The 23,426-nt window shown below is 42.7% G+C and overlaps 1 protein-coding gene across 1 annotated transcript in view; it reads right to left on the reverse strand.

Moving 5' to 3' along the window:
* The window catches only part of LOC124624054 (beta-1,4-glucuronyltransferase 1-like), a 165,778-nt gene that overhangs the window by 141,668 nt on the left and 684 nt on the right, over window positions 1-23,426 (reverse strand). The gene's annotated exons all lie outside the window — the stretch shown is intronic.

Genomic DNA, 23,426 nt, shown 5'->3' on the forward strand with positions numbered 1-23,426 from the left:
GCGTCCAAGATTTTCGGAGTTTCCGAAGTATTGTCTGGTTATTCTTCCGGCCACAATACAAACCGGCCGGCCACCACTGTATTGTGCTTCAGCGCTCAGGTGCCCTCATCATCCATCTTGGGTTACTTAAGCAGGACCAACACACCCGCCAGCCGTGGTGGCCGAGCGATTCTAGGCGCTTCAGTCTGGAACTGCGCGACCGCTACGGTCGCAGGTTAGAATCCTGCCATTTTAGTTTCTAATTTATGACATAAGTCCTCATTTATGTTAAAGGAATGTTATAAGAAGGCTCACAGTACATGTAGGTTTTTTTTTTAAACTACGCCCTTTTTATTACTATATAGCATGAAAAGTAAAGGACGAAATAATTCCTGTTAAATATAAACCTAAGAGCCGGCCGCGGTGGTCTAGCGGTTCTAGGCGCTCAGTCCGGAACCGCGCGACTGCTACGGTCGCGGGTTCGAATCCTGCCTCGGGCATGGATGTGTGTGATGTCCTTAGGTTAGTTAGGTTTAAGTAGTTCTAAGTTCTAGGGGACTGATGACCTCAGATGTTAAGTCCCATAGTGCTCAGAGCCATTTGAACCATTTTGAACCAACACACCTGTGCAGGCTTTTCCACCCAGGGCCTGAGCTACACCTGCCGTTTCATTTCCACTGGCGTTCCAACCTCTACTAGAATAGGCATTACAAGGTGCACGTGCCATTGTCAGTCTTCTTTAAGTATTCATATAAACGATGTACAACATATCAAATGATACCTAATTCTGGTTGTAAATCACACCAAAGTATGTAGGTGAGTGCTTGTAGGGTGCGAAATTATAGTCACCGTACAGCGTGTGCGTGAACATTCACCTGTTGGTACAAACGTCGCCTTCCTGTAGCAAGAACGGCGAAGGGACAGGTCTAATAACTTTCTGCAGATACCAAACACTTGTTAGCATCCCCTTCAGAAGCACCAAAGGTGAACGAGAGTTGTAGCTTTTTGCACCATAGACCATAAGGCCTGGGATGGGACCAGCGTGTCTCAGATGAATGCATTCCACGAGCCAGCACTAAGCAGATCTACGTCGTACGCGCAAACGACCATCACTTGCGTGGAGGCAGAATCTGCTTTCACCGCTAAAGACCACGGCGCGCCATTCAGTCTTCCAAGCGATCCTCTGATGATACCTGTCAAGCCGTGCACACCGATGCTGTGGCATGAGTGGAAGACGGGATAGAAGCGTGCATGCCCGTAGTACCACTGCTAATAACCGGTTTGCAACAGTTAGTGTTGACATATATGCGCTCACAAGCCATCTCATTTGTGCTGTGGTAACCAATAATACGACGGTCCTGGCGGGCATCTGCGCTGAGTGCACGTCCAGAACCTCGTCTACGGGTGTGAGAATGTTCTCTTGACTACTGATACCAGAATCTTTGCACAAGTGACGCAACACGTCCAACTTGTGTGGCAATTCTCCAAAAGGACCATCCCGTCACTCGGAAGGCCACAATTTGACCCCTTTCAAGCTCGCTCAGTATGGCTGTAGGAAACACGAGTGTGTCTCCGTTTCAAGGTTGCCTGCTTACTTCACAAGTCTGCATCTCACTCTGCCTCCTGGCTGTGAGCATTTCCCATTAAAGGTTAGACGCAGATGACGCTCTATGCCACTACGCTGTCTGTTGGTGGACGACGTTGAAACCGTTATCAGTACGTCTACTTCCCCCAGATGGCATGTGCTGTCATCGGATCACAATCGACGTCGTCTTTCCACGTTTACTATTTATTTCCACCCGTGTATATTCACTGTCAGTGTGCCGAAAAGGAGTTCAGATGTTCTGAGACCTAAAATGCATATCCTAAGAGCTACGAGCACTTCATCTTCGTTACTGTGAAACACATCTCTTCTACTGAACAAATGCTCATAGTTCTTAAGGTATGCATTTTAGAGCCCAAGTTAACTGAACATTTTTCGCTTGTGATCCATACTACCGCCTCGCAAAATTGGAAAGCAAAGAGCTTACAGTACAAAAGATTTGTCTCACAGGATCGAAGATGGAGAAGACTTATAGCTTTTAAGGTATGCAATCTAGAAGTCGTGTTTGCTAGATTTTTTTGCTTCGAATGGTCGTTCCTTTCACACCCCTGAATAATAAGCATTCCTCCGGTTACGCCCTTTATAACTGCTACTCGTTCGAGTCTATTATGACAGGAGTTATACGGGTAGTAAATGATAACTGTTTATAACGTACAACAGGTGTGCAGGGAAAATCGAGACGAACAGTTTGGTACAATCTTGTGGTCTATCGAGTCAGGAGACACCTCAAATTGGCCTACAAAAACCACCTAAGCTACAGGGCATGCGAGCCGCACTACGTTTTGAGTAACCTCTCACCCTCTTAACCCTCGCAGTATCAATGTATTTTCAGTAATATGTGTTACGAAGGGGGGGGGGGGGGGTAGAGGGATGGTCATTTATGCCCACCCTAAAAAAATAAACAGAAAAAAAGTTGTTAACTTTTGTTGACATATTAACAACAGACTTTTTAATTGGTACTGATGTGTAAGCAGGGTCTAGAACTTGAAAATATCTTTTAGCATAGTCTCAGAAATACAAACACACTTTTAGTAACGCGTACTACCAGGGAGGGGGAGGGTACTTTGTGATCCACACAAAATATTTTTTTAAGAAATACAAACTCCTTAAATTGTTGTTGACGTTTACGCACAATACATTTTTAATGAGATACTGATGTGTAAATAGAGTGGTACTGAATCTGTAAATTTATTTTGAAAAGCAACATCTCTTATTGAGACTTAAATTTATGGTTTACTCAAGAATTTGTAACATTTATGGAATCTGGCAGAAAACTTCATGAAATGCAATATTTCTTTCAAAATTTTAAAATATGGAATACCTGACTAGGCTACAATATTTTCAAAAGCTGGTCACAAAACACCCCCCCCCCTCCCCCTGCCTTTGGTATTGCGAAGGTTAAGCCTGGTTCACACCGGAGCGAACGCAAGAGAATGAGTATCGGCAAACGAGAATTTCTCTGGTCTAAACGGCAGGCGAACGAAAATTTCTCTGGTCTAAACGGTAGGCGAAAGGAAGTGAACAGCATTCGGTCGCGTTCGGTTTGCGTGCACTAGTGATCACTCTTGTTTCATTAGTTGCCGATCGCTTAGCGAACCGTCGAAGCTCGTTCGCGTCCTCTCCACTCTGGCGCTAACAGTACATAAAGCTTTCGTCTGCTGTCTTGTCTGCTTCTGTTGTTGACATAAGTTGCGTGACTGTTGGAATGGTCGGTGTTGGTAGCAGAAGAATATGGATACCATAGGCCCTTCTAGGGGAAATCCTAATCTTCCTTTTAAAAGTCAGACGTGTAAATTTCCAGGGTTAACACTGTTTACATACAGACGCCATACTTGTTAACAACATTATACTAAAACAGCAGACAATTTCCCACGTACTTATAGTATCTCTCAATCTAGGGGATGCACCTTATACTAAAAACGAATGAAGTTATGTATACTTCGACACTGTCGATGAGAGGAGATATGGGATCTGTTGACTTAAAACATGTGTGATAAAAAAATGGTACGTCAAGATTGCAAATTTTCTTTACAGATTATCGGTTTCGGCTCATTACCGAACCATTTTCAGAGCAGTCTAAAATGTCGTCCAGTGTGACGGTCATTGCATACAGTCTTTTTTTTTTTTCTTTTTGAGCTAAGTAACCAAAGCTAAATAAAAAAAAATTAAATGATAATCCTAATTGGTTGTGTAAATTGACAATTTTAATCACAAACCAAATATTGCTACAGTGACCATGTGTGGCAAAATGGGCACTGTAACAATATTTGACTAGTGGTTAGCATTGTCAATTTACAAAACCAATTACGATTTTCACTTTAGGACTTTTTTTACTTAACTAGAGCGACTTAGCTCTTTAGTGGACCTGTTGCATCTTCTAAGTGTGCTGTCAAAAAAGCGCTGTCTTTGTTTTGCCTTCCTCGCCACATTATCTGTGTGATCGATCGAATTTAAGTTGTTCGTAATTGTAGTTTCTCGTTATGTAATTGAACTGACAGCGTTTATAAGTTATGTGATTTATCGAGTAATCGAAATTTAACAAATTTCTTTTCATGCTCATGTGGATGACCTCACACTTTTCCTCATTCAGAGACAATTCTCATTTTTCGCACCATATGCATATCGTGTCTAAGTCATTTTCCAATTGGTTTTCATCATATGATGATTTTACTAGACGGTAAATGGCTGCATCATCTGCGAACAGTCTCAACGGGTTGCTCAGATTGTCTTTTAATTGGTTTAGAAAGTTTAGGAGCAGCCAGTTGTCTTTATTAAGAACGAACTTTTCTGAATCAGTGCTCATTATGTGTCAATAGGCCATTCTCGTCTAGGTGATTCATAATGTATGAACACAGTTAATGTTCCAAAATCCTACTGAAAATCGACTGGTATGATATGGGCTGTAATTGATCGGATTACTCCTACTTCTGAGTGTTAGTGTGACCTGTGCAATGTACGGCTCTTTTCCTGAGCGAGGAGCTGTAAATGATTGCTAAGTTTGGAGCTAATGTGTCAGAAAGATACGTAACTGGTACACTATCTGGACTGAAAGACTTGCATTTATTAAGTGATTTAAGCTGCTTCGCTACAACGAGGATATCTATTTCTAACTTTACACATGTTGGTAGCTCGTCTTGTTTCTAATTCGGAATACTTACTTGGTAGTCTATGGTGAAGGAATTTCGGAAAACTAAGTTTTATAACCGCCCCCCATGAATCATGGACCTTGCCGCTGGTGGGGAGGCTTGCGTGCCTCAGCGATACAGATGGCGGTACCGTAGGCCCAACCACAACGGAGGGGTATCTGTTGAGAGGCCAGACAAACGTGTGGTTCTTGAAGAGGGGCAGCAGCCTTTTCAGTAGTTGCAGGGGCAACAGTCTGGATTACTGACTGGTCTGGCCTTGTAACACTAAGCAAAACGGCCTTGCTGTGCTGCTACTGCGAACGGCTGAAAGCAAGGGGAAACTACAGCCGTAATTTTTCCCGAGGGCATGTAGCTTTACTGTATGGTTAAATGACGATGGCGTCCTCTTGGGTAAAACATTCAGGAGGTAAAATAGTCCCCAATTCGGATCTCCGGGCGGGGATTACTCAGGAGGACGTTATTATCAGGAGAAAGAAAACTGGCGTTCTACGGATCGGAGCGTGGAATGTCAGATCCCTTAATCAGGCAGGTAGGTTAGAAAATTTAAAAAGGGAAATGGATAGGTTAAAGTTAGATATAGTTGGACTTAGTGAAGTTCGGTGGCAGGAGGAACAAGACTTCTGGTCAGGTGAATACAAGGTTATAAATACAAAATCAAATAGGGGTAATGCAGGAGTAGGTTTAATAATGAATAGGAAAATAGGAATGCGGATAAGCTACTACAAACAGCATAGTGAACGCATTATTGTAGCCAAGATAGATACGAAGCCCACGCCTACCACAGTAGTACACGTTTATATGCCAACTAGCTCCGCAGATGACGAAGAGATTGATGAAATGTATGATGAGATAAAAGAAATTATTCAGATAGTGAAGGGAGACGAAAATTTAATAGTCATGGGTGCCTGGAGTTCGATAATAGGAAAAGGGAGAGAAGGAAACGTAGTAGGTGAATATGGGTTGGGGGTAAGAAATGAAAGATGAAGCCGCCTGGTAGAATTTTGCACAGAGCATAACTTAATCATAGCTAACACTTGGTTCAAAAATCATAAAAGAAGGCTGTATACATGGAAGAAGCCTGGAGATACTGACAGGTTTTAGATAGATTATATAATGGTAAGACAGAGATTCAGGAACCAGATTTTAAATTGTAAGACTTTTCCAGGGGCAGATGCGGACTCTGACCACAATCTATTGGTTATGAACTGTAGATTAAAACTGAAGAAACTGCAAAAAGGTGGGAATTTAAGGAGATGGGACCTGGATAAACTGAAAGAACCAGAGGTTGTACAGAATTTCAGGGAGAGCATAAGGGAACGATTGACAGGAATGGAGGAAAGAAATACAGTAGAAGAAGAATTGGTAGCTTTGAGGAATGAAATAGTGAAGGCAGCAGAGGATCAAGTAGGTAGAAAGACGAGGGCTAGTAGAAATCCTTGGGTAACAGAAGAGATACTGAATTTATTTGATGAAAGGAAAAAATACAAAAATGCAGTAAGTGAAGCAGGCAAAAAGGAATACACACGTATCAAAAATGATTTCGACAGGAAGTGCAAAATGGCTAAGTAGGGATGGCTAGAGGACTTATCTCACGAGAGGTAAGACAGATACTGCCTACAGGAAAATTAAAGAGACCTTTGGATAAAAGAGAACCACTTGCATGAATATCAATGGCTCCGATGGAAACCCAGTTCCAAGCAAAGAAGGAAAAGCAGAAAGGTGGAAGGAGTACATAGAGGGTCTATACAAGGGCGATGTACTTGAGGACAATATTACGGAAATGGAAGAGAATGTAGATGAAGACGAAATGGGAGATATGACACTGTGTGAAGAGTTTGACAGAGCACTGAAAGACCTCAGTCGAAACAAGGCCCCGGGAGTAGACAACATTCCATTAGAACTATTGACAGCCTTGGGAGAGCCATTCCTGACAAATCTCTACCATCTGGTGAGCAAGAAGTATGACAGGCGCAATACCCTCAGACGTCAAGAAGAATATAATAATTCCAATCCCAAAGAAAGCAGGTGTTGACTGATGTGAAAATTACCGAACTATCAGTTTAATAAGCCACTGCTGCAAAATACTAACACGACTTCTTTACAGACAAATGGAAAAACTGGTCGAAGCCGACCTCGGGGAATATCAGTCTGGATTCCGTAGAAATGTTGGAACATGTCAGGCAATACTGACCCTACTATTTATCTTAGAAAATAGATTAAGGAAAAGCAAATCTACGTTTCTAGCATTTGTAGACTTAGAGAAAGCTTTTGACAATGTTGACTAGAATACCCTTTTTCAAATTCTGAAGGCGGCAGGGGTAAAATGCAGGGAGCGAAAGGCTATTTACAATTTGTACAGAAACCAGATGGCAGTTATAAGAGTCGAGGGACATGAAAGTGAAGCTGCGGTTGGGAAGGGAGTGAGAAAGGGTTGTAGCCTGTCTCCGATGTTATTCAATCTGTATATTGAGCAAGCAGTAAAGGAAACAAAAGAAAACTCAGAGTAGGTATTAAAATCCATGGAGAAGAAATAAAAACTTTGAGGTTCGCCGACGACATTGTAATTCTGTCAGAGACAGCAAAGGACCTAGAAGAGCAGCTGAACGGAATGGACGTGGTCTTGAAAGAAGGGTATAAGATGAACATCAACAAAAGCAAAACGAGAATAATGGAACATAATCGAATTAAATCGGGTGATGCTGCGGAAATTAGATTAGGAAATGAGACGCTTAGAGTAGTAAATGAGTTTTTCTATTTGGGGAGCAAAGTAACTCACGATGGTCGAAGTAGGGAGGATATAAAATGTAGACCGGCAACGGCAAGGAAAGGATTTCTGAAAAAGAGAAATTTGTTAACATCAAGTATAGATTTAAGTGTCAGGAAGTCGTTTCTGAAAGTATTTGTATGGAGTGTAGCCATGTATGGAAGTGAAACATGGACGATAAGTAGTTTAGACAAGAAGAGAATAGAAGCTTTCGAAATGTGGTGCTACAGAAGGGTAGATCACATAACTAATGAGAAGTTATTGAATAGAATTGGAGAGAAGAGAAATTTGTGGCACAACTTGACTAGAAGAAGGGATCGGTTGGTGGGGCATATTCTGAGGCATCATAGGCTCACCAATTTAGTATTGGAGGGCAGCGTGAAGGGTAAAAATCATAGAGGGAGATCAACAGATGAATACAGTAAATAGATTCAAAAGGGTGTAGGCTGCTACTGGGAAATGAAGAAGCTTGCATGGGATAGAGTGGCATGGAGAGCTGCATCAGACCAGTCTCTGGACTGAAGACCGCAACAACAACTACAACAACAAGTTTAATAACTCCGCTTCAGTGAAGCTGTCTTTTGTAATATTACCACCAGCGGAAAAATGCTCCTGTCGAAGTACAAAAAAGGCGAATATGTCCATCTTTAAAAGACTCCCTTTAGATTTACTTACTGTTCGTTTTTTACATTTCGTTACCACCACACTGTCGAAGATGTTATCTACTGTGCGTTTCAGCTTCAAGCTAGATGTGTAAGTTCATTTCCAATGTCATTTACTAACATTTTAACAATTATCAGTAAATGGCTGAAGATGGCCTTGTAAGCCGAAAACCGGTTAACGCAATAAAAGTAGTACTGTAGAACAAAAGCAAACTAGCTTCAAGTTATCTTGGAAAAAAACTAGAGGTCCAGGAGTCCTTCTGGTAGTCTTCCTTGACCACAGGAGGTCAGTCACAGAGGCTCTGGAAAGGGAAGAGGGTCCTCAGGGCACTGCAGTTCGCGGTTCCTTAACGTTACATGCAATGCATCACTGGCACCGGGAATTTTTCCTGTCGGGTTGAAATATACAATTGTTAAACCAATTCATAAGAAAGGTAACATGGCAGACTTAAACAATTGTCGTCCAGTTTCCTTACTGACATCTTTTTCCAGAGTATGTACTCAGGAGTAGTCGCACACTTCAGTGGAAATATTTTACTTAGCATACCATAGTTAGGATTTCCGAAGGATTGCTCTACTGAGAATGCAGTTTATACATTCAGTCATCAAGTAGTAAGAGCCTTAACAGTATGTCGCCCGTTGATATTTTCTGTCGTCTTTGCAAAGCGCTTGATTGTGTAAATATGTTACTACCTCAGAAAAACTCAAGTTGTATGGAACTGATGTCTTCACACAGAGCTGGTCTGAATCATCCCCGAGAGACAGAATGCAAAGGTTGCGCTTAATAATGCAGACAATGTCAGAAAGGTAGAAAATTTTAGTGACTGGAGAAAGGAAAATCATGAAGCAAGTCCGCAGGGTCCAATTTCAGCTCAACTCATCTGCATCTAGACCTACATGATTACTCTGCAAATCAGAATTAAGTAGCTGGCAGAGGATTCATCGAACTAACTTATCTCTCCGTGCGAGCTCTAATTTCTCTTATTGTTTTATGATGATCATTTGTCTCAGTGTAAGTGGACACCAACAAAATATTTTCACAGTCTGATGAGAAAGTTGGTGATTGAAATTTCATGAGGAGTTTCTGCCGCAGCGAAAAACGCCATTGTTTTAATGACTGTCACCCCATTCGTATACCATATCCGTAGCACTCTCCGCCCTATCTCGTGATAATACAAAACGAGATGCCCTTTTTTGAACTTTTTAGGTGTCCTCTGCCAATCCTATCTAATGCAGAACCCTCACTGCACAGCATTATGCTACAAGAGGGCGGACAAGCGTAGTGTAAGCAGACTCTTTAGTAAGCCTGTTGCATTTTCTAAAGGCTCTGCCAATAGATCGCTGTATTTGGTTTGCTTTCCTCACAACATTATCTGTATGATAGTTCCAATTTAAGTTATTCGTAATTGCAATCCCTAAGTATTTAGTTGGGCTTACAGCCTAGAGATTTGTGTACTTTATCGACTAAATGAAATATAGCGCATTAATTTTAGTGCTCATGTGGATGTCTTCACACTTCTCGCGATTCAGAGTCAACTGTCAATTTTGCTCAATACAGATAGCTTGTCTAAATCATTTGCAATTCGTTTTGATCAGCTGATGACATTACATGATGGTTAATGACAGCATCATCTGCAAACAATGTAAGAGGACTGTTCAGATTGTCTTCTAAATCGTTTATGTGGACCAGGAACAACGGAGGGCCTATAACACTTTCTTGGGGGAATGCCAGATTTTATTTCTGTTTTAGTCGATGACTTACATTCGATTATTTCGAACTTTGACTTTGCTAACTAAAACTATAGAATCAATTAGACGTTCCCTGTCAATAGCACTTATTACTTCGTGAGAATAAAGAGCTGCCGGCCGTAGTGGCCGAGCGGTTCTAGACGCTACAGTCTGGAACCGCGCGACTGCTACGGTCGCAGGTTCGAATCCTGCCTCGGGCATAGATGTATGTGATGTCCTTAGGTTAGTTAGGTTTAAGTAGTTTTAAGTTCTAGGGGACTGATGACCTCAGAAGTTAAGTCCCATAGTGCTCAGAGCCTTTTTTTGAATAAAGAGCTAGTTGTGTTTCACAAAAACGATATTTTCTGAATCCGTGTTGGCTATTTGTCAATAAATCGTTTTCTTGGAGGTGATTCATAATGTTCGAGCACCCTATATATTCCAAAATCGTCCTTTTCATTATATATGTGAACGACTTTCCACGTAATATTCAACAAGCAAAATTGGTTCAAAAATGATCAAATGTGTGCGAAATCTCATGGCACTTAACTGCTAAGGTCATCAGTCCTTAATCTTGGACACTACTTAAACTAAACTATCTCGAGGATAAACACACACACCCATGCCTGAGGGAGGACACGAACCTCCGCCGGGATCAGCCGCACAGTCCATGACTGCAGCGCCCGAGACCGCTCGGCTAATCACGCGCGAAAAAATGGTACTTTTCGCAGACGATTCTAGTGTTATAATAAATCACATTAAAGAGAAAACAACAGAAGAGTTGGTAAATAATATTTTCCAAAGAATTATTAAGTGTTTCTCTGAAAATAGAGTCTCCCTAAAGTTTGTAAACCACACTACATTCAGTTCTGTACAACGATAGAGTCATAGCAAGAACTGATATAGCACATGAGGAGCAGTCAGTAAATAGGGTACAATGCCCCAATTTTTGTGTGTAGAACAGTCGTGTTACTAGGGCCTCCCGTCGGGTAGACGGTTCGCCGGATGTAAGTCTTTCGAGTTGACGGCACTTCGGCGACTTGCGCGTCGGTGATGACGATTAGGACAACACAACACCCACTCCTGTGCGGAGAAAATCTCCGTCCCAGTCGGGAATCGAACCCGGGCTCTTACGATTGATATTCTGTCGCACTGACCACTCAGCTACCGGGGGGACAAAAGAACAGTGATGTCCATACCTCCAACACTAGAGAGAAAAATGACCTTTATTCCACATTTTTAAAGCTGCCAGTAGCTCAGAAAGGAGTTCAATATGCATCAACAAAATTGTTTGATCATTTGGCCAATAACATAAAATGTCTGTCGGGTAGCGAAGCAAGTTTTAAATATAATTTAAAATCATTTCTCCTGGACAACTTCTTCTATTCTGTTGACGAATTTCTGCTTAAAACTGGTAGCCAGTAAAAAAAAGTGTACTTGCATGAGTAGGACTAAAAACAATAGTGTGTTCATTAACGTCAATACTAGTTATGTACCCACTAACGAACCAAGACGTTATGACCGTCTGCTTAATAGCTTGTTGAGCCATCCTTTTATGGCACTATATCACCGATCACGCGTATCATCGATTCTACAGTTTTAGATTTGTGGAGCCATGTGGCACCAGGTGTTTGCTCCTGTAAATACACTATTGGCCATTAAAATTGCTACACCAAAAGGAAATGCAGATGATAAACGGGTATTCACTGGATAAATATATTATACTAGAACTGACATGTGATTACATTTTCACGGAATTTGGATGCATAGATCCTGAGAAATCAGCACCCAGAACAACCACCTCTGGCCGTAATAACGGCCTTGATATGCTTGGGCATTGAGTCAAACAGAGCTTGGATGGCGTGTACAGGTACAGCTGCCCATGCAGCTTCAACACGATACCACAGTTCATCAAGAGTAGTGACTGGCGTATTGTGACGAGCCAGTTGCTCCGCCACCATTGACCAGACGTTTTCAATTGGTGAGCGATCTGGAGAATGTGGTGGCCAGGGCAGCAGTCGAACATTTTCTGTATCCAGAAAGGCCCGTACAGGACCTGCAACATGCGGTCGTGCATTATCCTGCTGAAATGTAGGGTTTCGCAGGGATCGAATGAAGGGTAGAGCCACGGGTCGTAACACATCTGAAATGTAACGTCCACTGTTCAAAGTGCCGTCAATGTGAACAAGAGGTGACCGAGACGTGTAACCAATGGCACCCTATACCATCCCGCCGGGTGATACGCCAGTATGGCGATGACGAATACACGCTTCCAATGTGCGTTCACCGCGATGTCGCCAAACACGGATGCGACCATCATGATGCTGTAAACAGAACCTGGATTCATCCGAAAAAAATGACGTTTTGCCATTCGTGCATCCAGGTTCGTCGTTGAGTACATCATCGCAGGCGCTCCTGTCTGTGATGCAGCGTCAAGGGTAACGGCAGCCATTGTCTCCGAGCTGATAGTCCATGCTGCTGCAAACGTCGTCGAACTGTTCGAGCAGATGGTTGTCGTCTTGCAAACGTCCCCATCTGTTGGCTCAGGGATCGAGACGTGGTTGCACGATCCGTTACAGCCATGCGGATAAGATGCCTGTCATCTCGACTGCTGGTGATACGAGGCCGTTGGGATCCAGCACGGCGTTCCGTATTACCCTCCTAAACCACCGATTCCATATTCTGCTAACAGTCATTGGATCTCGACCAACGCGAGCAGCAATGTCGCGATACGATAAACCTCAATCGCGATAGGCTACAATCCGACCTTTATCAAAGTTGGAAACGTGATGGTACGCATTTCTCCTCCTTACACGAGTAATCACAACAAAGTTTCACCAGGCAACGCCTCTCAATTGCTGTTTGTGTATGAGAAATCGGTTGGAAACTTTCCTCATGTCAGCACGTTGTAGGTGTCTCCTCCGGCGCCAACCTTGTGTGAACGCTCTGAAAAGCTAATCATTTGTATATCACAGCATCTTCTTCCTGTCGGTTAAATTTCGCGTCTGTAGCACGTCATCTTCGCTGTGCAACAATTTTAATGGCCAGTAGTGTAGCTGTCCGCTAGTGTGTGGACGCGATGGTGGCCTCCATAGCGACCCAGATGGGAACCAAGACATTAACGTGATTTCACCATCACGCCCATCTAATCACTGTTGCACTATTCTGGCTTCGAGACACGGAAAACTATACTGATGAAATATGATATCGTCGCCAGGGAACACACCAAGTACGAAGGGATGCAGGTGGCCCGCAGCTGACATGGTGGCTTCGATTACTATCGCAGGTCCCATACAAGCGCAGGAGAATGTCTGTCATAGCACCACCAGCCTGCGCCAGTGGCACGGTGCACGTTTCTAGCAGCTAATCGCCTGGATGACTGCGTTTGTGGAGGGACCGTAGACCGAGTGCAGGAAAAATGTGATTCACTCTTACCGACACGTTTCCAGTGATACACGGTCCAATCTCGATGATGACGAGCCCGCTACAATCATAGTTGACGGTGTCATTGGTTCAACATGTGAACACGCAGGCGTCGTCTGCTGTGGAGCCCCTTGTTCAACAATGAGCGCTGGATGATTTGCTCCGAAACACTTATACGTCCACCGGTACTTTGCTCTTTCGCCAGAGATGCAACAGATCGCCATCTATCCTTCTTTACAGAGCGGACAAGACCTCCAAACCCACACGTTCTGTGAAGAGTCGAGGACGTCCAACCACTTAGCGCCTGGTGGTAGTTTGACTGCCCTTCTACCACTTTACGTAGATGTTCACGACGGTAGTACCTGAACATTCGACCAGCTTCGGCGTTTTCCAGATACTCGTTCGCAGGCTCTGCGTAATAATAATCTGACCTTTGCAAAGTCGCTTATCTCAGTGGATTTCTCAATTTGCAGCTCCTATCTTGTCTAGGGTAATCCCTCATCCGTCTCTTCTCGACTTATATACTTTTTCTTATTGCGTCAGGTGCCCGCAACGCCACCAGGAGGCATCCAACCTGCATTGGTCAGTGGTCACAATGATCAAAAAATTGTTCAAATGGCTCTGAGCACTATGGGACTTAACTTCTGAGGTCATCAATACCCTAGAACTTAGAACTACTTAAACCTAACTAACCTAGGGACATCACACACATCCATGCCAGAGGCAGGATGCGAACCTGCGACCGTGGCGGTCGCGCAGTTTCAAACTGAAGCGCCTAGAACCTCTCGGCCACCCCGACCGGCCACAATGATCAGCGTACATATCCTACAAACTGACTCGTTCCTCATCACTTCGATAAAAGAATCGTTCAGACGATGTATGGAACATGTAACTAACTGACACGGCTCTACGGTGACAAGTCTACTTGACTGGCTAGCCCTTTCCCTCCAAACGTTGTCATCCAATCAACAGAGTTTTGCCCGTCGCCGTGTTCAGGCGCGAAGGCCCCGAGCAATGAGTGGAACATGGTTAGAATCTGATACCGACCTTTTGAATGTTAAGATGCGTTCTTTTAAGCCACGAATGGGAACGTTCTGCAGGGTTCCCCTGTACTCAACAAACAAAGCGAAATTCTCGCTGGTCACTGTGGAAGTGGCTGGATATCCTCTCCTGCGCACAGAATTTTTCGAGAAGCCCGGAGTTAGGCTGAGAGGAGGCGAATTCTGAGCACTCGTCACGTGGAAGCCGTCTGGGGCACTCGTGGTTCAGAGCTCGTAGGGACAGCCTTGTTCTGTTGCCATTTCTGCCGCTTTTTTCCGGTGCTGACTGGCAGTTTGTGGCCTATGTTTGCTGAATTTTGAGTAAGTTTCGCATTTCGTATTAGTGCTGTGCATTTTCTGAGCGCCGGCCGCGGTGGCCGTGCGGTTCTGGCGCTGCAGTCCGGAACCGCGGGGCTGCTACGGTCGCAGGTTCGAATCCTGCCTCGGGCATGGGTGTGTGTGATGTCCTTAGGTTAGTTAGGTTTAAGTAGTTCTAAGTTCTAGGGGACTTATGACCTAAGATGTTGAGTCCCATAGTGCTCAGAGCCATTTTCTGAGCAGCTTACAATTTGCGGAGTTTGATACACAACTTGAGTTAAATTAATTTTATCCGTAGTGGATGCTGTTGAACTCTGTGACTGTTCTTTTACAGGGTGCAGAAAAAATTCGGCTACCAGTCACATTAAAAGGTTGTTTGTTTTTGTCACACGACCGGTTTCGGGCTTGTGCCTATCCTCAGGTGTTTATACATTCATGTACATGTTTATATTGCTGAAGATCGCTGTATAAATACAAAATAATAATTTTCTGGTGACTAAACAGGTGCGACAATTTTAAGTAGTCTTGCCACTTAGTCACCAGCAAATATTTTTTTTTTTTTTTTTTTTTTGCATTTATACAGTGATATCTAGCAGCATGAACATGTACATGAATGTATAAACACCTGAGGATGGGCACAAGCCCGAAACCTGTCGTGTGACAAATAAATAACCTTTTATTGTGACTGGTAGCTGAAATTTTTCTACGCAACTTGAATTGCCTGATCAACTGTATTATTTCGTCGGTCGTGCACTCGTTTACTTTGCATTTGTGAGCTGCACAACTGATGAAAGCTTATAACGTTTCCCAAGCCGTCTTCCTTGTACAAGAGGTATCTGCCCAAAGCATTATCGGAACCTTCAGTGTTAAAGTGAGCTTCAGAGAGCTTTGTGCTTTCAGTGTTTTATACGATTTTGGGCTGGTTGCGTTGGGGCAATTTCTCAATCAGGATTACGAGACTTTATGTTAATTTAGCGGGATACGTATTTTCTGTCATTCCAGTGTGGTAAACATCCAGGTTTTGAAGAAAGAACGATTTATTAAACACAGACTTAATCTGAATCTCAGAACCGAAATATCCTGATTAGGCGACCCTCTAAAAATAAAAATAGCCGCTGCATTCATAATTTGTTTCTATCATTGTGACGGTGTTCCCTTGCAAAGGAAGCGCCAACCCTTTTTGTTTAAATATTGAATATGAAAGTACAGTATTTTGATCTCTGATCGTGATTTATGATTTACGAGCAGCCGGCCGGAGTGGACGAGCGTTTCTAGGCGCTACAGTCTGGACCCGCGCGACCGCTACGGTCGCAGGTTCGAATCCTGCCTCGGGCATGGATGTGTGTGATGTCCTTAGGTTAGTTAAGTTTAAGTAGTTCTAAGTTCTCGGGGACTGATGACCTCAGCAGTTAAGTCCCATAGTGCTCAGAGCCATTTGAACCATTTACGAGGATTGCCCTTATATCCTCTTACAATTAGATGTGCTCGAAAGGTAGGTCCCAGTGAGACCAAGAAAGATAGCAAAACGCTAATTTTTCAGGTATTTTAAGATAAGGAAGCAACTGTTGTCGCTTGCAAATCGCTGTCAGTGTGATCCGATGTGCAAAGTACCAGTTGCACTTGTTGTACCGGAAGTATTTACTGTGACAGTTTTAAGTTACTTGTCAGCTTTATCGAAACGATAATGACCTAACAAGTAGTAAACAGTGACTAAAAATAAAGTGCGGCTATAAATAACAAAAAGGTTCGAACATCAGTGAGGTTCGCTAACACTCTGCCTTATTGTACTCAGTGTGCCGATGTCTTAACCGGACCGGCGAAGGGACTCTCGCAAAGTTGTGAGAAGACTTGGATTTTATGTTGAATCTGAAGTAAGCTTGAATTTAGGGTATCCTAAGAGTCGTTATCAGCGTAGATTGTCACGCTGTTTACTCCAAAAGCATGGAATCTAATTCGGCGTACTATAATTTGCACTCCGACCCCTGTTCACTAACAGTTAATCGTTAGATCCATACTTCTATAGCCAGACTGTGATATGCCAGGTAAACTGTCTGGTATTTACATGAGTTCACGGATTAATTTTCTGTTCCTGTAAGTGAGAGCTGGAGACGTGGGTCGACTGAAAAAAACTGAGGAACTACGACTACACCAATACTTTGCGTTATGTTGTCGAAGGCTGACAAACCCCGTAATTCTCCCCTCCACCTCCGTCCCATTCTCGCGTTCTCCGTTCCTTTGTAAATACTGTTTGTGAAGAACGACAGCCTAAAAGCTCCAGAAAGCCATCGCTTCAGTCTTAGTTGCAGAAATCATTATTCTCCACAAAGTGCAGAATATCCATATTATAAAACAATATCTGTGGAATGGAGTGCAACCAAATTGTAAAGATGGCGAGAGACAGGGAAAATTTCCTTTAACATGCTATGATGATGATGAGGACTCTTGAAATGAATTTCAGCCGGCCATCTGTTTTTCTTACGTTTGATGTGGCCGCTTCACACGGGGTACTCCAAGCTATTGTACGGGCGTTACTGTTTCCAGTGGTAGTAGCCAATAGTGTAATCAAACGTTAATGGGTCATTGCCCCTCTTTATACTGGGTGGGTGCATAAGTTCGTAGCGTTTTCCCATAAGTTAAATAAACACAACAGATACACATAGCAGAGACTATAGTCATCGATAAATATCCTCCTTCACTATTTACAAGTCTGCCGACGCTGGGGTAACATTCCGATTCCGCGGCTGTAGAAAGGAAGTGGTTTAGAGGCGAAGAACTCGCCCAGCAATGTTCGGAGCACATTTTCACCGGGAAAGGAAGTTCCTCGATGACTGTTCGTTGTTGTTGTTGTGGTCTTCAGTCCAGAGACTGGTTTGATGCAGCTCTCCATGCTACTCTATCCTGTGCAAGGTTCTTCATCTCCCAGTATCTACTGCAAACCTACATCCTTCTGAATCTGTTTAGTGTATTCATCTGTTGGTCTCCCTCTACGATTTTTACCCTCCACGCTGTCCTCCAATACTAAATTGGTGATCCCTTGATGCCTCAGAATATGCCCTACCAACCGATCCCTTCTGCTAGTCAAGTTGTGCCACAAATTTCTCTTCTCTCCAATTCTACTCAATACATCCGCATTAGTTATGTGATCTACCCATCTAATCTTCAGCATTCTTCTGTAGCACCACATTTCGAAAGCTTCTATTCTCTTCTTGTCTAAACTATTTATCGTCCACGTTTCACTTCCATACATGGCTACACTCCAAACAAATACTTTCAGAAACGACTTCGTAACACTTAAATCTATACTCGATGTTAACAAATTTCTCTTGTTCAGAAAAGCTTTCCTTGCCATTGCTAGTCTACATTTTATATCCTCTCTACTTCGACCATCGTGAGTTATTTTGCTCCCCAAATAGCAAACCTCATTTACTACTTTAAGCGTCTCATTTCCTAATTTAATTCCTGCAGCATCACCCGATTTAATTCGACTACATTCCATTATTCTCGTTTTGCTTTTGTTGATGTTCATATTATAGCCTCCTTTCAAGACCCTGTCCATTACTTTCAGCTGCTCTTCCAAGTCCTTTGCTGTCTCTGACAGAATTTCAATGCCGCCGGCGAACCTCAAAGTTTTTATTTCTTTTCCATGGATTTTAATTCCTACTCCAAATTCTTCTTTTGTTTCCTTTACTGCTTGCTCAGTATTTAGATAGAATAACATCGGGGAGAGGCTACAACCCTGTCTCACTCCCTTCCCAAGCACTGCTTCCCTTTCATGCCCCTCGACTCTTATAACTGCCATCTGGTTTCTGTACAAATTGTAAATAGCTTTTCGCTCCCTGTATTTTACCCCTGCCACCTTCAAAATTTGAAAGAGGGTATTCCAGTCAACATTGTCAAAAGCTTTCTCTAAGTCTACAAATGCTAGAAACGTAGGTTTGCCTTTCTTTAATCTATTTTCTAAGATAAATAGTAGGGTCAGTATTGCCTGACATGTTCCATCATTTCTACGGAATCCAAACTGATCTTCCCCGAGGTTGTCTTCTACCAGTTTTTCCATTCGTCTGTAAAGAAGTCGTATTAGTATTTTGCAGCAGTGGCTTATTAAACTGATAGTTCGGTAATTTTCACATCTGTCAACCACTGCTTTCTTTGGGATCGGTACTATTATATTCTTCCTGAAGTATTTCACCTGTCTCATTCATCTTGCTCACCAGATGGTAGAGTTTTGTTAGGCCTGACTCTCCCAAGGCTGTCAGTAGTTCTAATGGAATGTTATCTACTCCCGAGGCCTTGTTTCGACATAGGCTTGCCGGCTGGAGTGGCCGAGCGGTTAAAGGCGCTACAGTCTGGAACCGCACGACCGCTACGGTCGCAGGTTCGAATCCTGCCTCGGGCATGGATGTGTGTGATGTCCTTAGGTTAGTTAGGTTTAAGTAGTTCTAAGTTCTAGGGGACTTATGACCACAGCAGTTGAGTCCCATAGTGCTCAGAGCCATTTGAACCATTTGACATAGGCTTTTCAGTGCTGCCTGTTCGTAGAGGGGGGAAAAGATGAAAATCTTAGAGCGCAAGATCAGATGAACTCCTGTATAGTGTTTCTTGTCAGTCTAGCAGAATGCGGGCAAGAATTCTGATGGAGTATCATTACTTCATGCAGTCTTCCTCTTCGTTGTTCCTGGACTGTGTCTGTAAGACGTCTCAGTTGCTGACAATTAATGTCATCTGTGATGGTTACACATCAGGGAAGGAGTTCGTAGTACACTACACCTTCGCTGTTCCACCAAACACATATTATCTTTTGTGGATGCGCCCAGGTCTTTGTAGGGGAGTTGCTGCTTTGTTCGGTCTCAGCCACTCCTTTCGTTTGCTCATGTTAGCATGAAGACGCCATTTCTCGTCACCAGTAACGATACACGATAGGAATGGTCGAAGCTGTTCACGAGACAATGATGACGAGCAAGGAGGGAGGCACACATGGCCACCCGCTGATTTTTGTGCTCTTAGCTTAGCGCATGCGGTAGCCGTTCACCCTATTCTTGAACATCCCCCACACACGTTGCACGATGGTGGAGTGATCACAGTTCATTTACCAATTCTCACGTACATTGGCTCAAAAATGGCTCTGAGCACTATGGGACTTAACTTCTAATGTCATCAGTCCCCTAGAACTAAGAACTACTTAAACCTAACTAACCTACGGACATCACGCACATCCATGCCCGAGGCAGGATTCGAACCTGCGACCGTAGTGGTCGCGCGGTTCCAGACTGTAGCGCCTAGAACCGCTCGGCCACACCGGCGGCCGTTTATTGGCATAGGTCATTGTGGACTAATACGCTTAATGATCATCATCAAATCCCGAAAGTCTTTCTGGAGATGGAGTGTCACCAATGTCAAAATGATCCTCCTTAAAACGAGAAAACCATTTTCTTGGCGTCCTCGTCCAATGACGTTAGCCACATAAACGTAGCAAATGCTTCTGGCTGCCTCCGCTATCGAACATAAACAGAAGAATATGTCGGAAATGTTCCAATTTCTCCACTTAGCACCCCATTTTCTAGCGTCCACAGCTCCACTTACTACCTCCAAATGACAAAATGACAATATGTAAACTCAGACAGCAACAGTGAACTACAAACTAAAAATGACAATCAATAAATAAACCTATAGCAACTGGAATACCAACATGGAAAACAAAAGCGCTTCGAACTTAAGCGACAACCTCATATATAATACACTACTGGCCATTAAAATTGCTACATCACGAAGATGACGTGCTACAGACGCGAAATTTAACCGACAGGAAGAAGATGCTGTGATATGCAAATGATTAGCTTTTCAGAGCATTCGCACAAGGTTGGCGCCGGTGGCGACACCTACAACGTGCTGACGTGAGGGAAGTTTCCAACCGATTTCTCATACACAAACAGCAGTTGACCGGCGTTGCCTGGTGAAACGTTGTTATGGTGCCTCGTGTAAGGAGGAGAAATGCGTACAATCACGTTTCTGACTTTGATAAGGGTCGGATTGTAGCCTATCGCGATTGCGGTTTATCGTATCGCGACATTGTTGCTCGCGTTGGTCGAGATGCAATGACAATTAGCAGAATATGGAATCGGTGGTTCAGGAGGGTAATACGGAACGCCGTGCTGGATCCCAACGGCCTCGTATCACCAGCAGTCGAGATCACGCATCTTATCCGCATGGCTGTAACGGATCGTGCAAGAGGGCCAGAAAAAAACAAAACAATTTCATTGTTAATTTCATGCTGTTAACATTCATAATATTTTGAGGCAAAATTTACACAAACACTAATTTTACATTCCGCAAGTGTAATGACAATGGGTTTTTAATATTCAAGGACGGTTTTAGCCAAAATCTTGCACGACGCGCATGGGCCGTAGCGTAGGTTGCTCTTGTGGACTAGTCTGAGGCTGTTTCCCGGATTGATGGACCACAAGTAGCCTGTATCGAATTGTTCGTCTCGACTTCGTCTACACCATTGTAGTATGTCGTTAGGTTATCGTTTACACCCTGCACATACCGTAAAAAGTAACGTTCTTAAAACACGCATTGAGAGTTTCGAAGTTACTTTTTGGGTTGACATTTTTTCTCGCACGGAGAATGACGTGTTGAGTTCTACCTTCAAGGGAGGCATGAATCCAGCCACAACGCATACATTCACTCACTCACACATCGTGTTGCGTAAATCTCACAATAAAGTTACTAATAACACACTACTACTGGTTCGGCATTGCGCGAGCTCTTGTTTTGCTCTAAGAGTCAGTGGGAAACAGTATCGAACGTATTTCGGAAGTCAAGGTTTAGCTCCTGCACCATCCACTGGAAATAATTGCTGTTCTGCGATCACTTACCTCAGTACTTGTCATTTTGTTGTCCATGGGATGGCTGAGGAGAGGAACCACTGTACTTCCTTTCGCAGTGAGACAATTTCATGGACCATATTCAATATTTTGCCTTTAGGTCTGTCAGTATGTCACCCTTCAGTCTGCAATGGAAGTAATGGAGCTACGTATTCACGTTTCTAAATGCTATGTTATAATATTTGAATTAAACAGTCATTTATTAGAAAACGTCGTGGAATTGTTAATAAAGGCACCGGTCAGAAACATTTATGTATTTCAAATGTATTCAAAACAATCATGCTTAGATCGACCCTAATTAGTTCGTATTCATAAGGATTCCTATGCTTTTCTTGTACGATTCATGTTTATGGAGTCATGATGGGACCTTGATCCCTGAAACGCTTCTTAAATACAAAAGCATCAAATAAATTGTGACTGTCTATAGGAGCAGTCAACTAAATCCTGACCATATTCGAAGTGTGGACACGGAATATGGAGCTAATATCACCAGACCCCAGCTATCACTACATTAATCACTTCATTAATATGGAAAGCGTAACTACGTATCAAATTATTATAATAGTTACACTAGTAAAAAACCTTTAAGACGCACGGCGTCATGGAGTGTATCGTGCCAGGTTGTCACATATAGTTTCCGTTTCTCAAAATTTGTATTATGAAACCTCATGATTACGCTTGTTGTTCAATTTTACTATCAATTGACATAATCATTTGCAAAAATTACTGAATTAAATAGTATTTAGGACGTGTTTTAAGAGACAATTCCCAATCAATAGGTAACACAAGTTCTTGAATTAAATGTACGTTCAATTAGAATTACAATTTGTTTGGCGGATTTGTGGAACCCAGGTTGCTTTCGCGGAATGCTTTCTAACATCATTTAACTTAAGCAATCAAAAGCAACCAAATTACTTTGCTATTTTCAGTGCCAAAAGTTTATATACATAAAGTTGTAACATATCAAGGCGACTTACTAATATAATCTTCTTCACTGTGACCGTATCGCTGTAAGAGTGAATAGCAATGAGCGCAAAGTTGCTTTGAGTCTCAAAAAATTAAACAGGTTCCGTCGAAATAACCAAAAGGATTCCTTCATGTTCTATATGTATCAACTGGTACAAATTTAACTCACGATCTCTTGAAAAATGTTAGTTTAGAATTCACAATTTTCGGCGTTTCCACACTACTGGTGAGAGTCCCATTTGATAAACGAATATAAGAAGTCTTGGAAGATGTTAGGAGGAGTTATAAACCATGCTTTTATTAAATTGGTATTGTTATGTTTTTCTAATATATTTCAAATTATAAAATTATGCTTTTAAAAACACGTAAATAAAATTGGTAACAGCGGGTAATCATCTAGTTTGTTAACGTAGCTATACTTTACTGATGATCGATGCATATATTGCTGACATTCGCTAACAGGCAACCAATCACAAAACATACAGCTTATCAGAGCCTCGCAATTGTTGTATCTGGTCTTTCTGACATTCAGGCAGATGCATATTGATGACGCTCGTAGCAGTTCACTGAAATCATTTTTTCGACGGAGCCGCTCGCATTATTCGATTAGTTAGCGCGTGGACGGATTCATTCGGTCGTTACGCTAGCATTAAAATATTCAAGGAGGGTTTACGCTCAATATCCGTGGCTTAAAGCTTACATTGCCTTTCAGCATAAAAAACTACTTGCACAGCCATGAATAAATTTAAAAAATGACACAAACGGTTAGTTTTCTGAGCATTCTCCCTTGAAAAGTGAAAAAGAGAAAACACAAACTCTTAGTGTTTTGCCTTCACCCATACATATTTCGTTGACAATACGCGTTGCGAATACAGTTCATATGGTTTTGACAACACGGAAACCAATAATACCA

The sequence above is a fragment of the Schistocerca americana genome, chromosome 1 (genome assembly GCF_021461395.2).
Source record: "Schistocerca americana isolate TAMUIC-IGC-003095 chromosome 1, iqSchAmer2.1, whole genome shotgun sequence".
NCBI lineage: Eukaryota > Metazoa > Arthropoda > Insecta > Orthoptera > Acrididae > Schistocerca > Schistocerca americana.